The sequence below is a fragment of the Anser anser genome, assembly GCF_964211835.1.
Source record: "Anser anser genome assembly, chromosome: 4".
NCBI classification, from domain to species: Eukaryota; Metazoa; Chordata; class Aves; order Anseriformes; family Anatidae; genus Anser; species Anser anser.
In genome coordinates this window covers 60750731-60762800 of record NC_139724.1, presented here as the reverse complement: position 1 = coordinate 60762800, position 12070 = coordinate 60750731, and positions in this window count along the sequence as shown.

Here is a 12070-nt window from a genome sequence, read left to right as displayed (position 1 = left end):
AAATAGGTCTGGATCACAATCCTGCCTGTCACTTTTATACAGGATATTGCCTGGGCTCAGTGATGTTGCAGATTGCTACCAGTCCCTCACAATAATTCCCAGTCACAAGGCCCATGTACATCAGCAAACTGCAGTCTCCTGCTCACCAGTATTTCAGGTGCCTGTGCTCAAGCTGGGTTAGGAAACCAGTCGCCACACCACTGCTGTGTGCTCTGGCTGATGCCCTCTTTCTCAAGCAGGCATTTTGGGCCCTAAAGCCTTCCTGAGGCTGCTAGGCCAAAGCAGCCACACATTAAGGAGCTTCTTCACTCACTTTCCCTTCAGTACTTTTTATACTTCCCTTTTTAGAATTATATTAGATAAACAACTTCAGTGATATCTTGAAGAGAAGCCAGGCAAGGCTTTTGGGGAGCACAGCATGGACCTGCCTGTTTTCCACTGCGCTCCTCACCCCCTCCTGCACTGCATCATCCTGGATCCACCCTGCCCATGTTTGTGCCTGAGGTTAGATCTAGGCTTTAACTATGATCAAGGGAAACCTTCCTTTTGATCGCAGCTGATGGGATTTCAGTGGGAAGAGGGCATATCAAGTGAAGCAACTCGGACGTTTATGTCGTGTGGGGAGTAGCAAGGGCCAACAGCTGAGCACAGGAATGGCTCCCGACTGGGAGGATCTGAGCAAGGCAGGCATGGAGGCCTGGTTCAACCAGGAGTTCACATCATCAGGCAAGCCCGTGGCAACAACGGGGCCAAGGCCAGGCCAGCCTGTGGGGCGATCAGGATGAGGGGATCCTCAGTCAGGTATAGCTCTGGGCATCAGGCACATCCCTGGGGATGGGGAGAGGCTGAGGCCAGGCTGGGGCATCGGCCCACCAGTGGGCCCAGGCTGGGGGGAGACGGAGCCCAGCCTTACTGTAGTGTTGTTGGGGCAGGGGCTGATGGCCCTGGGGGGCTGAAATGGGGTCCTGGGGCATGGGCAGAGTGGAGGAGGCCCTCGGGGGCTGGCTGGGACAGGCAGGGCTGGTAGGGCCCTCAGAGTCCTGACACAGTTACATGAGCACCATGTTGAGATCATGAGATTCATTACACTCGTCCTGGTATTTGCCATCAGGCAGCAGGGAGCTCATAAACATCACTCAGATCCTCATGTCAGAATTTCAGAATTCCTAACTGTGATCAGAACAATCTTATCTTTATTCAGCATCCTTTATTGAATGAATACCTGGAAGTCATTGGCAAATTTATAACAATGGACTGATAGTAAATCTCCCCTTTCTTCCACCAATATCTTCTATGACTTATCTAAACCTATATAAATATAACCTATATCACCTATCTAAATTCAGCCATCTCTAAGACAAATTGTCTCAGCTGCTCAAGTGAACCCCATGTTATTCAGCAGATAGATTGCCAAAGATAGGCCAATTCCATAAAGCAAACATAGCTAATCCAAGCTATCACTTGATTGTGCCCTCAAAAGTAGTTTTACTGAAGTATCAGATAGTCTTTGATGGCTGTGAGCATTCAGATCAATTTTAATTCCCTTCCAAAGTGTAGTACCTCCCACAGAACAGAGTTCTGCACCTCTACTCAGGCAAGACAGATTGAAGAGAGAAAATGAAAGCATTTGGCTATAGGTAAATCCAATACCAACTAGGTGTCCCACCATAGTTTCTCAACCACACCTCAACCCAGTCTCTGTTTGTTTAACTGAGTATTGAACTCTTACCTTGAGGTTACCTTTATGTACGCAAAAACACTAACTATGCATAAATCCTCCTGAAATAGTGTGTGCAGTCTAAATGTTTGTTGTATTAAAATACAGAAATTAAGACAGATGAGGATCACTTGCTGATTAAAATGCATGATTCTTTCTGGCTAGAAGTAAGGTAGTTGTAAACACATTTGCCTATTTTCTTTTTATAGTTAAGGGCTATGCCATATCCACAGATATAATACAAGTGGTTTCCTTAGCAACCATCAGATTCTGAAGGAAAAAATAAATTTAATATTTCTAAGTAACAATAACACAGAAAACCAATTAATTCCAGAATACTAATTCCATTCTATCCTAAAAACATTAGCAACTATTCCAAACTGAATTGCAATGCAAATTATTATCCTTCAGAGAATAAATCTCTCCAAATTAGTTCATTAATTTTTCCAAGTAAGTTTGGAAAATTAAATGAAAACCATTTGCATATAGGTGATAGCAAACAACTTCCCACTTTCTATCTACCTGTTGCACCATTTTAAATTTCAGTTAATATTTTAAACATTATTAACACCTATTAATTGCAGCCAAATCATTTGTGTATTACTAAAACAGCATTTACCAGTGATTTGCTCTTAAAGCACGTAAGCAAACAACAAACTAGTTTATAATCTCAGTTTGCCTTTGCTGGATCCATTGAATTCTGTAACTTCATTATAAAATTCAGAATAACACTGTTGACTCCCATATATGCGAAGATAAACTTTCATAGGAGAACTGAATGTGTCCTTTGTAATGAGATTTCCCTCGGCATGCAACCAAACAGGCTAAGAGGATAATGTCTCTAAACTTCCTAAATCTACCTAACCCTTTTCTGACTTTGAAGCCAAGAACAACAGATAATGTTAACTCTTTGATTACTGAAGAGTTTAGTAATCTTGTAGTTTAAACATATATTCTATTTCTTATTAGGAAAAGCAAATTATAGAGACTTGGCTTACTGTTTCTTAGAAGAGCAGAATGCAGACACTGATATTCATTCTTTCCAGCTTTTTGACATACATAATTTAGAAATACTACTAAAAAATAAAAAAATAAAAAAAAATCTGCTACCAGTCTTCTAGTCTTCTGAGGAGAATCATGAACATTCAGAAAGATTTTGCTGAATTTTCTGTCTATAACCCTCATTTACCCAATTTCTGTTGTAATACTCTATAACCGATCCAACAGATTTTCCTCCACCCCTTTCAAGTTTTTATACAACACATTCTGCAATTTTCAGAAAAGAGATACCAGCTTGGCATTACTTCTTGTGCAGAAACTTGGATCTCTTAAAATTTCTCAGCTATTTTTTAGTTGCAGCCAGGTTTTTTATTTTCAGAACATAAACCAAGGTGGGGAACCTATATACTCAATGGACATATTTTCTGAGTAGATTTAGAAATTAATATCAGAAAATGCCAAGGAATTGTATCTCTCATTAACCAAAATAAGAAAAGAAATTATTCTTTTCATACACTCCAAAAATATGACAAGAAGTTAGTATTGCATTTAATTAGTGACAACAACAACAAAAATCTATGTCTCCTAGAAACAAGTACAAGACGATTTTAAGTATATCTCTTGATCCACAGGGGCTGTCATGTAGGGCTTGAACTAAGATCATTTCATCATTGGTAATATTTGTGTCAGTCCCTCTAGAATTTCACTAGGTGTTCTTGGATTTGAAACCTCAGATGCAAAAGCACTGAGATTTTAGTTTCTTGAGATAAAAGTCTTCAAGCTTATGGGACAATGATTTGTCAAAAATCTGAAACATTTTCCTTTTGTTGCCCCCTTCTCCCCCAGCTGCTCCTTAATCCTAAACACCAAACCATAATCTAAACCTGGACGTTTCCTGAAAGAGTTTGTTCATTAATGTATGAAAATAACGTACTTTGCTCTGTGTTATATGTCAGCTAGAGCTTGATTCTCTCTGTTAAAATGTTAAAACATGGCAGCATGTTTCAGATTTTTTTTTTCTGTGAATGAAAGAAAAGCTTATGTATTTCTTATTTAAATTGAAAAACACTGACACCTCTCTGCCTCACCTATGTGTGGAGTTGAGGGAGTGGCCATTAAACCTGTGGCACAGCCACCCAACTCATTTTTTTATGAATTTAATACTACCCATAAGGCCATACTTCCTCCAGTAGCATAAAGCAGTTAAGGAAATTCATTCTAATCTAAGATGAATCATAACAGCTAGTGTCCTGTTCCTATTTTGCCCAAGAAAAAGCTCTCCTAACTTTGCATTGGATTGGATATGGCCCATAAATTTAGCTTCCATCAGAATGTTCATTTGTGTAGGAAGCAAGAAGAATTAATATGTCTACACAAGAATAATTTTGTTTTGACCTTCTATGAATATTTTAAGACCAGTATGCACTGCTAGTATGAGATCATACTTCACATGGAAAAACCAATGACTTAGAAAGATAATGTTATTTGTACAGGCTCAGTTGTTTGAAAATTTCCATTCATTTACTGTGTAGCAGATATATTAGCCATGGAAATATTAGAAACACTAAAAATTAGAAAAGTCATAATTTTTGCATGTGTAGAATTGAACAGTATTTTCTGAAAAGCTTACATAACAGGAGATGGATTTTTAATAAATGCTATTATCATTTTTTTCAAACGCTACAGAAAACTTCATTCTGACAACCACAGAGCACAAAGTGGGAAAAGTGTAATTTATATTATTACAAAAAAACTCCTAATTTCTAATCTTACAACAAAAAATATACTGGGAAAAAAAAAAAAGACAGAACTAGGTCATTCTTCACAATGGTGCAGTAAAGTGTGACAGTGTGGTGTACGGTAACCAGTTTAGAATCATGAAAAAAAGGTTAGTGGCTATTTTTACTGCACCTGGTTACAGGTTTTGTTTAATCCATTTACAGTTCACAAAAATTGGTTATATTTCTGGTGTTAATAAAGGAAGGGCATAACATTTTGAAATATTTTCTGTAAAATAATAGATTGAGCTGTTCACACTCATAAGCAAGATGTTTCAGTAGATCTGTACATTTTCCCCAAGGTACCAGAACTCTATGAAAGAATTAATGCAAGAGCTGTAATTAATCTTCCTTTGTTCAAAACCAAATGAAAAAGTACTTAATCAGTAGATGCCAGAATATAGACATTCAGAGAGCTTTGATATGATACAAATACTTAAAAATTACATAGAAGCAGGCAAAAACCTTTAATTGTAAAATCAAATTAAGTCAAATGAGTTATAGGAAGACTGAAAAGAAATTGGTCCAATTATTAATTACCACCCACACACATTTGCAAAGATATATCAAGTCAAATCTCTGTTCATCCTTTCAGCTGAATAAAAGGTATTTTTGGAATCTTTTCTTTTTTGTGCCATGTCATTGCTGACTGGTTTGTCAGAAAACAGAAAAATTTGTCCTACAAAAATCATTTTAGTTGACACATTTTCTGCGAAAAATATCAACACTTCGCCTATTTTTTATTAAAGAAAAGTGCAAGTTTTCAGTTTTTAGTAAAATCTTGCAATATTCCCAGGAAAGATACATTTTCTGAATAAAATGTATCATTTTAAAATCATTTCCTGTGTTGTTGTACAGTGTTGATTTCACAGTTTTCAAATCTACCAGAAAACCCAAATGCTCTGCTAATTTCTTTTGACACTTTCTATACTGAATTTAATAGTCAAACATTACAACTTTGTGAAACTTGTTGCATTCCAGTATGTGCACCCATAGGATGAGTTTGGTCTTCTGTTTATCATGTGAACCAGCAGCCGGGAGGATCTCCTAGAACTGATTAACACCTGAGAATGAGAAACACACGTCTGTGTTTTGAAAGTTGCCCAATTACCAGCAAGAGTGTAGTGAAGTGAAAAAAGGTACATGGGAACAAACAGGATATGAACAGAAGAGTTGGGAAGAGACATTTGGCAACAACAGCACTGATGTGTCCACTCATACCTATGAAAGCCAAATCCTCTCTTACATGTCTCAGAAAAGGAAAAGAGGTTCATCCTTCCTTGCAATTAAAAATTTACAGTTGGAAGTTGCAGTTGGAAGTGAAAGAACCAGAAAAGTCATCAATGTATATTACCCATAACCCTGAAGAAGAAAATTTAACATTTTATATCAACCATAGTCTTCATATGTTTGTGATTTTTAACAGGCACGCTAAAGTAGTTCCCCGAGCAGCACAACTGAAGGAACTAGTTTTGCCATGGATCATGTCTCATGCCTGAGCACAACATCCACCTGAAGCTTTTTTCCATAGATGAGGTATGTGTAACAGCTTTATTCTGTAGAGACTCTCTAGTGGCTGATGAGATTTGGTAGCATGTGTAGTTTTTCCCTCACTCCATTGTAAGTCTCGTTTACAGACCAGACAACTCTCTTTCAAGAATTCTGCAGGAACATTTAAAAAGCTTTAGTCCTCTGCCATGTGTGGCTGAAATGGGTCAGCAGATTTTAAAGTTATTCAAGAAGTGATAGACAGAGAACTGATGTGTAAGCCTTACTTGTCTGACCTCAGTAAAGTTATTTACTAGTCATTCTCTAATATGGTGGCTGTTTCTCAGTAACTCATAAACATGCAGAATTCTCAATTCAGAAATCACCCTTCTCGATCATTATATTAGCTTCCTGATCTGCCAGACACGTAGGGGAAAAAAAGAAACTTTGAGTAAAAACCCTAAAAAATACTTCAGTACCAACAACCCTGAACATCACTGGAGGTTCAAAGCAATAAATATATTCAAATTTATCAGGTTCAGTTATAGCATAAGGAGAATATTTGTAAGCAACCATTTAGTTTCAAAGCTTTGCTCGTTTGATCTTCGACTTGTAATGAACAGAAAACAAGGGGAGAGGAGTGTTAAAAAATATCAGATTTTAAAACTGTTTGTATAAAATCCCAAACAAACTTACTAATTTTTCTGCAACATATGAAAACGTAAGAATGAGCTGAAGTAGCAAGTGACAACAAAATAACAAGAATTAGGGGTTCTAATGAAGAGAAAAGAAAGGATCAGTGAAATACTATTGTTTATGGTTTGTTCAAATCCCATTCATTCATTGGGCAAAAAGCAGCATTTTGTTTAGTTATCTCAGTTACTGTTCATGGCTTATAAGCAAAAGCAAAAAGACATAGCAGTAGAAAATGGAAACTTCATAGCTCACAGAAGGTACAGCCTCACAGTCAAAAGTTGTTCCTCAAGGTCATTAAATCTTAATTTGCTGAATTACTAAAATGACAAATATAGCTCAGGAGGAGCTTAGACCATGTCTATGAAAGAGAACTGTCATTAGGTGTGTTTTTCAATACCTGCAACTGCAGCTACAGTAATTGAGTCTCAGGTGTTTACTATGCTGAGCAGAAGACTGACAAAATGTATCTCTCTTTTACATAATGTTTAATAGCTGAAAGACATAACATTCTTGAGAAATGGCTTTTGAAGCAGAAGTTCTCTTGCCCTAGCACAAGCATAGCCCAAGAGATGCTAGCATATGGAAATAGAGCATCTTTTTTTCCCACATTTTGTTCATGCATAATTTGGCCCCATTAGGCTGCCATGTTAAAATTACCTCCTGCAGCGCAGGGCAGAAGTTAATTTGCCTTAAGATGACTCATTCAAAGTAAAAATGAAAAGGAATTGGAAATAGCAATGCCAAACAAAAAAACAGAAATCTCCTTTTTTTTTTTTTTTTTGATTTGCTTACTGCTATAATACATAAGGGCAAACCAATAATGCTATTTACTGTACAAGCTGTTAATTCAATGCCGTTTTCCTACAATACTTGTTAACACTTTGGGAAAGATACATTTTATCATTCTGGTTCATTTTAACACATAAGTACTTGAAAAATAAGAATTCACCAGCAGATAGAACAAGGAAATAGTATTGGTGAAATTATACAGAAAGTAAAAAGGAACTATGCCAAAGTTTGCTAGAAGTCTAGGTAAAGTTACAAAATAAATATTTCTCTATAGCAAGCACTTTTGGCAGTAGAATTTGGGAACCAGAGAAACTTATTAAGAAAGTGTAAGTGACTCATCTAAGAGTAACAGGGCAGTGCTTATTATACAAGTCATGTCTGCAATGCAAGCATTGAAAGGGATATTTTATTCAGAAAAGTAGAAAATAAATGGAAAGACGGTGATAGTAAATGAAAATAATATAAAACCAGATGCTTATGGAAGAGACCATTTCAGGATGCTTCTAAAGTTCTTAAATATAATAAGTGTTAAGGGATGTTATAAGTGGCCACCATTTCCCAGGGCCCAGGGTTTCTTCTGTGATTTTATATACATATTATAAGCAACCTCAGTGTAATTATATCCATATACAAAAGCAGCACTGAATATTACTGGTCCATACTCTATTTCCAAATGGATTCAGTTTAATAACTTGTATTTATAAATATTTATCAAACATATAACATGACTGGCTTGACAGGAACAAAACAGATGGAGCGTATCAAGTAGCAAATGTAGTGAGGCACTGAAATCATTAAACTCCACAGCACTTTGCCATTGAATTCAGGCTGAAGTGAGGACAAGTATCAGACTTCAAAGCATGGCAACAGTTGAAGAACTGCATATGTTTTTATAACAGTTCTCAAGTATTTTAAAAACTTTCAAAGTGCAGAAAAACAGAGCAGTATTGCACAGTTTTCAAGGGCCTGGGGTTCTTCTGGCTGTTGACCAGATGCCATGATGCAGATAGAGCTACTCTAAGGGCCTTCTTCTCAACTTAATACATAATTTCTCCTATCTGTAAGCTCCCCCTGCTCCCCAGTCAAGTCTAGTTTCTTGCCAAGATTTTCTGATAGAAATCGCTCCTGACTTTTCATATAGGTAGTGTACTGGATCTGGCTGGGATGGAGTTAATCTTCTTCTTAGCAGCTGTGTGATGCTGTGTTTTTGGATTTGCAACTAAAACAGTGTTGATAACATGCCAGTGTTCTGGCTATTGCTGAGCAATGCTTACACAGCCTGGAGGTTTTCTCATTTTCACCCTCTGCCCTTGCCCCCAGTGACTAGGCTGCCAGTGGGCAAGAAGTTGTGAGAGGACAACTGATCAATATTGACCAAATTGACTTCATCCACAAGTCTTCCAGCCTTCCTTCTACTTTCTCCCCATGCCACAGGAGAGGGGAGTGAGCAAGAGGCTGTGTGGGTGCTTGGCTGTTGGCCGGGCTCAACCCATCACAGTGGGACACAGCTTATATAATGGTTCAAGCTAGAACAAAAGTAGTTGATGTCTGTGTCAGGGAATCCTCTGCAAGGTTCAATTACTCTGCTAAATCATATTATAAATGCCTTACTGTATAATAGTAAACTGTTTGCTTTAAAATATTTTTGGGCCAAATAATGGGATTGTTCTCTTCAGCTCCGTGATCCAGTTTCATAGTTAGATATTTTCTACTAAAAGCTGCTTTATAATTATAATGTAGGAAACAGAGGGTACCATTTCAAAGACTGCAAATGAGGGATGCAAACTATGACTTATGCTACAGGTCTGTGCAGGAAATAAGATGAACACTCTTGGCTATCCTTATTCAAACAGGCCTTTCAAACACCTCTGGAGGGCCACACACCACACATAATTTATCCTTTTCTTCATTTTATTATTAGGTAATATGGAAGTGTCCACAGGTCATAATAACTGAAACTGTGGGTCACCTCAACTTCACTCACATCATATCTATGTATCCCTGCACTCCATGGTATTCCCAGGTACCCCGGGTTTTCAGAGCCATCTGAGTAACAGGTAGGATGTCCCATTTTGTTGCCATGGATGCTTAAGCATAAAGGATATTGAATAGTCTGGTGAATACTTTCTCTCTGAGGTAAGTGCAAGGGACAGACGTGGTTATCTAAATTTGCATATTCCCTACCAGTTTCTTCCAGAGCGTGTTACTGTTATTGCTCAGACTCATCCAAGCTACATATACTTGTATTTAATTGTGTATGCATGCATTGTAGTTCTATAGTACCAAATTTTTTTTGAAATAAGGCTGAGCAGGTTACCCATCTGAAGGCCACAGAAATGTAACTATGAACTATTTGATTCATCGCAGAGGTATCAAAATAAAACTCTGTGATGACTGTGCAATACAGGAGGCTTCTGTCTGACCTTGGAATGTGTGGGTTTGTGGCTACATTGTGGAAAATCAGAAAAAGTATGTGTACATTTACTTTGTAACATACGGTAAATATCTGCTTAGGAGAAATTTACTGAAATACCCTGTAAGCATATACCCTATTCACAATGACCTTTATAGACTTTTGATTTTAACGTTCACACTGTCCACACTTTCTGCACTAACCTTACCAAGCATATTTTTAATTCTATTAAAATCCTTAGCTTCAAGTTCTGCATAAAATATCAATATTATTGATTCATCCTTTTTTTTTTTTTTTTCTCCTCAGGGCATAGTTTAATTGCACGTCAATTTGTATAATGAAAAAAGGAGTGAATCTGCCAGAAATGAATGCTAAGAAAAAATGCTAAAAATCAATTAAAATGCCTTATCAGCTACAAAGATAGTCATTTCATTTTACTAATGAAGGGAGATATACCACAACACAGAAAATCAGAACTGATCTGATACCTATTTCCACTAGCAGGTTTTGTACTTCAGTTGGCTACGGTGGTTTTATGCTGACGTATTAGGGTTTAATTTGCTGAGTATCAACATTAAATTTGTGGAAGATTAAGTAGACAATTACATCCAATGGAATGAAAATTAAATTATCAAATTAAATCATCAAAAATATCTTTGATTTCTTATCCCTTTATATTTTGCTAGGAATTTATTTTTGTTTCATCAACAACTTACTGATACAGGATGACTTCTACTCACAGCCAGGACAATCAAATATAAAAACAAGTGTATGCATTTTAGATAATCTGGAAGTCCATTATAACAGTAGTAGATACTTTTTTCTCAGAATGAAATCTTGCTGTTGTTTAGTTATGGAAAGAATTGCCATTGAATTCAGTGGTGACGAGTTTTCCCTCTCTTCTTTCTTCCTTCCTTCCTTTCTTTTTCCTTGTCTTCTTGACTGCCTGCCTTCTCTTTCTCTCTCTCTTCCAAAATGTAATAGCTGCCTAGAGTTTAAAATCAGAAGAAACTTCTACAAGTATTTTTAGAGACCTCTGTATAACACAGTCCATAGGACTTGCATGTCTTATCCAATGTATCTGAAGGGAAGAGAAGTTTTCTGTCAAGTGTTTGTGGTTTGTTTTTCCCCATGGTTAAAAAAAAAGTTTGTCCTGGGGGTAGTGTTCAGAAATATAGTCAGCATAAAATATAGGCAGTACTAAATTGGATTTATGGCCTGAAAAATTTGGCTGTGAAGACATGCAAGTTAGAGCTAAAGGATAGCCTAGAATAAAAGAAAGAAATGGTATCACAGTATCACAGTATCACAGATTTCTAGGTTGGAAGAGACCTCAAGATCATCGAGTCCAACCTCCGACCTAACACTAAGTACTCCACTAAACCATATCGCTAAGCTCTACATCTAAACGTCTTTTAAAGACCTCCAGGGATGGTGACTCCACCACCTCCCTGGGCAGCCCGTTCCAATGCTTAATAACCCTTTCGGTAAAGAAGTACTTCCTAACATCCAACCTAAAACTCCCCTGTCGCAACTTTCGCCCATTCCCCCTCGTCCTGTCACCAGGCACGTGGGAGAACAGACCAACCCCCACCTCTTTACAGCCTCCTTTAAGGTAGCTGTAGAGAGCGATAAGGTCGCCCCTGAGCCTCCTCTTCTCCAGGCTGAACAAGCCCAGCTCCCTCAGCCGCTCCTCGTAAGACTTGTACTCCAGACCCCTCACCAGCTTGGTCGCCCTTCTCTGGACTCGCTCGAGCACGTCCATGTCCTTCCTGTAGCGAGGGGCCCAAAACTGAACACAGTACTCGAGGTGCGGCCTCACCAGAGCCGAGTACAGGGGCACAATCACTTCCCTAGACCTGCTGGCCACACTGCTTCTTATGCAGGCCAGGATGCTGTTGGCCTTCTTGGCCACCTGGGCACACTGCTGGCTCATATTCAGCCGACTATCAACCAATACTCCCAGGTCCCTCTCGGCCAGGCAGCTTTCCAGCCACTCATCTCCCAGCCTGTAGCTCTGCTTGGGGTTGTTGCGCCCCAGGTGCAGGACCCAGCACTTGGCCTTGTTGAACTTCATACAGTTGACCTCAGCCCATCGCTCCAGCCTATCCAGATCCTCCTGCAGAGCCTTCCTGCCCTCGAGCAGATCGACACACGCACTTAGCTTGGTGTCATCTGCAAACTTACTGA